We start from the raw sequence: 5,000 nt of genomic DNA, 5'->3' as shown, positions 1-5,000 counted from the left end.
ATTCCCAGCCACACCAACATGGGAAGGAACCCAACAGAACTTTATTTCTTTCCCTCTTCTTTTTAGTAAAAGCAGCAATTCCAATATATCTAAAATCAGAGGGTTTAGAGGGTTAAAATATTCCAGCGACTAAAGAACACTTCTTGAGTCACAATATATAATAAAATTATTTTCATTCCAAATTAAAACTTCCTTTAAAGCCTTTAGAATTTCATATAATTCTGCTGTAAAAATCGATGCAACAGATGATAACCTACCGCTTCTCTCTACATTAGGGAAGGCTACACCAAAGCCAACGCCAGCATCTGACTTTGAGCCATCCGTGAAAACTGCAGTGGAGTTATCATGTTGCACGGAATGTTCTAAAAATATTGACCGCATGGCCTCACTGGACAATTCTGTCTTGGTAAAATTAAAATATTTACAAAATTTTACCTGTGGAAAGTTCCAGGGGGGACTAACTGAACATTTTGCTGGTAAAATCTCTACTCTTGGCATATTTAATTCACGGACAATGACATTTACTCGAAAAGCGAATGGATGAGGTTGCTTGCGGTGATTTTCATAAAACTGCCAATGCCTTTCCTTTCTCATACAAATGCTGGTTAAAGACTTAGGTAGCCTCTGGAATCTATACCAGCTCCGAACCAGCAGACGCTTGTAATGAAGATCCAGTGGCACCTCATCAGCATCTACAAGCATGCTTTCGGTGAGAGATGATTTAAATGCTCCTGTACACAACCGTATTCCTCCATGATGAATTGAGTTGAGCATTTTAAGGTTATTTGGCTTCGCAGAAGTGTACACCTCACACCCATAACTTAATTTTGAAAAGACCAAGGCTTTATATAATCTCAACATCTGAGTCCGGTCTGCACCCCACGGAGTGTGAGACAGGACTTTCAGCAAATTCATTGCTTTCAAGCATTTTGCCTTAATATATTTCAGATGTGGAATCCAGGTCAGCTTGCTATCAAAGATCAAGCCAAGAAACCTTGTTTCACCAACACATGGAATTCTCTGCCTATGAATGAATAGATCTGGATCAGGGTGGATTCCCCTTATACGACAAAAGTGCATAGTAATTTACTGGCAGAAAATCTAAAACCATTAACCTCAGCCCACCTATATTATCAATGCAGAGCTGAAGGCGGCGTTCAGCCACTGCCATCCTTGATGCTGCAAAGGAAATCGACAGGTCATCAACAAAAAGGGTATATGTTATATCTGGGGGAATAATCTTAGAAACCCCATTGATTACCAAGGCGAACAAGGTTACACTTAAAACACTTCCTTGTGGTACTCCTTCTTCTAGATTGAATACATCTGACGTTGTTGCTCCAACCTGAACCTGAAATAGCCTATTTAAAAAAAAAAAAAAACTTAATAAAGAGGGGAAAATTGCCTCTCAGGTTACATTCATAAAGAACCCTCAAAATGCCATATCTCCAAGTTGTATCATAAGTCTTCTCTAGATCATAGAAAACAGTGATGTGATGCTGCTTGTCAGCAAAAGCTTCACATATTGAAGATTCCATTCGTACCAATACACCAGTTGTGGAATGCATACTCCGAAAACCACTGAGCAGGCGACAGATATTTACCTCTTTCCAAGTCCCACATCAATCGTGTGTTCACCATTTTTTCCATGATCTTACACAAACAAGATGTCAATGCAAAAGGACGATAATTTTCTGTCTTGAATGGATCTTTTCCAGGTTTCACGAATGGCATTAATTTTCACATCTCCCAAAGCTTGGGAATATATGTTCTCGGTAAATTCTGTTAATTAGGCTTAATATGAAAAGTCTGGTATTTTCAGGGGTATGCTTAATCATTGAATATGTTATATCATCCAATCCAGGAACCGATTCATTTCATTTATTCAAGGCCGATACAAATTCTCTCATAGTAAAAGGAGCATTGTATTGTTCATGTCTTATTGTATTAAAATCAATTTCGACCTGTTCCATTATCCGCCTTTGAGCTGAATACGGTCTATCATTATTTTTCTTCGCAACGTTAGCAAATTGATTAGCAAACTCATTTGCCACTAACTGGGGGTCTGCTACCTCACAACCATTGAGCTTGATAACTGGAGGCTGACAACGAGTGAACTTGCCTGCTATTTTTCTAACTCTCTTCCAAACTAGTCTGAGGAGTTTTCGAATTTAGTGAAGTTATAAAGATCCTCCAAGATTCTTTTCGTGCTTTTTTTTTATTTCCATGCGAAAATGAGCTCTTGCTTTTCGAAATTCAACACGGTAATATTCACATTTTCGTCTGCGGTATCTGGTGAAAGCAGATCTCATAGTTCTATGAGTTTCCTGGCATTTACGAGTCCGCCAGGGAACTGGTTGGCAGACAAATATGCCCGAAGTCGTAGGTATAGATTGAAGACCAGCCGAGAACATTATTGTATCCAAAAAGTCAAAAGCGTCATCTACACAGGGAAACTCATCAGCAGAGCCATCTATTGAGCTGTGCTCCTGGAATGTTAACCAATCAGCTTTACCAATGTTCCATTTGGGTAGCCTTGAAGATGGAGGACTTGATGCTACACTATTGGAAAATGGTCACTGGTAAATCTATCATTTATAGCTCTCCAATTAAAGTCAATAATGCAGTCATCACTACATATGGATAAATCAATTGCTGATAACGTGCTTCTTTGAACATGAAAATGTGTAGACTCCCCATTGTTTAGGATCCCCACATTTTCATCTTCTATGATGGAACCTAAGCACCTTCCTCTTTGATTGGTGACGATGTCACCCCAAAGAGGACTTCTGCTATTCACAACTCCCAAAATAACAAAAGGACGTGGTAACTGTTGAATAAGGGATTTAAATTCATTAATGGGGAAGACTTCGTTAGGTGGTAGATAGAGAGAGCATTCTGTGTATTTTCTTTGCAAATGAATCTGCACACCTATCACTTGCAATGCTGATTAGATGCTAATAGGATTTTGTGGGGTGTCATTTCGAACATACAAAACACCACCACCAAGGCTTCCAATATTTAAATTATAGGTGGAGTGATAGGCTGTATACTCTCGTGGGCTGGGGCACATATTATTACCAATCATGGTCTCCTGCAGAGCTATACAAACAGGAGACACATCTGATATGAGCAGCCTAACTCTTCCCATTTAGCTCTTAATCCAGGACAGTTCCCCTGGAGAAAATTAATGAATTCTATTTTCCTTTAGAGGCTGTTAGATTGGAGCTTCTTTTAAGAGCTTTCGTCTTACTGATTTGCTCCTTTTTTCTGGAAGCAGACCGATTGTTTATGGCTGCCTTCCTTTTCAGAGGGTTATCATTCTCAGGAACACCAGACAATGCTAGTGCTGCCTGAGGAGGGGTGTGAAGATCGGACATTGGTGCATCCTCCAAAGCATCAGAAGCACCATTTACAGCTGGTACAGCCTTCAGAGAGGCGGGAGTGCCAGGTACACCTGGCACAGCCACCAGAGAGGCAGGAGTACCAGAAATCACTGGCTCTGCTAGAAATCATTGGCACTGCCTCCAAAGAGGCGGGAGTGCCAGAATCAACTGGCACTGCCTCTGCAGAGGTAGGAGCGCCAAAAATCACTAGAGCAGCCCCCGAAGAGGCACAAGTACAGGTCGTCACTGTTTTTTTTTTACATTATCCTTGGTAACATTTATATTTCTTCTTTGGTTGGCACCAACACTGGAAAAGGATATTCCTGGTCTAACGTACTCATTCAACACTCAATCTTTTGCCTCCCTAGATGTGATACGTTCGGTTACCCTTAATGTTTGAATTTTTTTCCATGATGTATACATCATAATTAAGTGAAGATGATGGATGACTGTCTCCATCTGGCTTATTTATTACATACGCCATGCTCTGGTTCACTGCATTTGACACAAGTGGCAGGGTTGCCTTGTCGTTTCTGTCTACAGGACCCTAACATACATCCGAATTCTTGACAATGAAAAAATCTCCTCGGTCTTGGGATATATTGTTTAACCTTGAAACGTAACCAGACTGCTTTCACTATACTAGGCAATCAGGAGGAATTGAAAGTAACAATTAAATTGGGAAGTGGGACAAGGACTCCATTTACCTTCTTCTTCATTCTTTCAATTCTTATTACACCTTGATCTTTTAATTCTTCTACGAGCTTTTCTTCAGAGTATGTCATAAGCTGGGGTGCATTTATCATTCCCTTGGAGTAATTCCAAAAAGCATGTACTGCACATTCTACTTTAACTCCTCCAAGGTGAGATAATGTTTTTAGTTTGTCACTTTCTTTTGCCGAGGCAGATTCCACCGTTAGCTTTCCTCTCCCCTCAGAAGAAATCTTAGGCTCTCGGCCACAACACTTGACTATCTCTATATACATTAAAAATATCACAACTAGTCTTCCAAATTAAAAGTCAAATATTTATCATAAGAGTTTTCAAATATTCCCGGTCCAATTTCAGATACTATATTTCTGCTAAATTTCCCTTTCCTCAGTACTGGAGCATAGGGTTTCAGTGTAATTACACTGGAAGGTTTGATTGATTTTTCCAGGGGAAGGTTGTCAGTGAAGGTTCCTGCAGTCATCAACTGTGACGATTCACTACCATCAAATGGTCCAGGGGTTCTTGAATCTTTATTTGTATTTATTTAAGTGAAGGAAAAAAAACCTGAACACCTTAAAAAGATATCATCAGCCTTTCATGCAGTTTATTCTTCCACTAATTGCACAAGTGAGAACCGACTCCCAAATGTCCGCGTCCCTACCCTACCCCACAGGGGATGGCACAACATGATTAGAGTGGCCCAAGTGTAAGCCAAACCCGCTTGATAGAACTGAGAGTATTACAAGAATACAATCATCCCCACCCTAATCACATCATGGGCAAGCCGGACAGAATGCCGAGAGTCCTATCCGCAAAACTAGACCCCCCTGGAATCCGTGGTCCAGCCCTGCAAAATAGTTCCGCCTGATATCACTCAGGTCCGAACATTATCGGGCAGTTGAT

The sequence above is a fragment of the Macrobrachium nipponense genome, chromosome 25 (genome assembly GCF_015104395.2).
Source record: "Macrobrachium nipponense isolate FS-2020 chromosome 25, ASM1510439v2, whole genome shotgun sequence".
NCBI lineage: Eukaryota > Metazoa > Arthropoda > Malacostraca > Decapoda > Palaemonidae > Macrobrachium > Macrobrachium nipponense.
The sequence above is the reverse complement of the archived record's forward strand: the minus strand, read 5'-3'. Positions refer to the sequence as shown.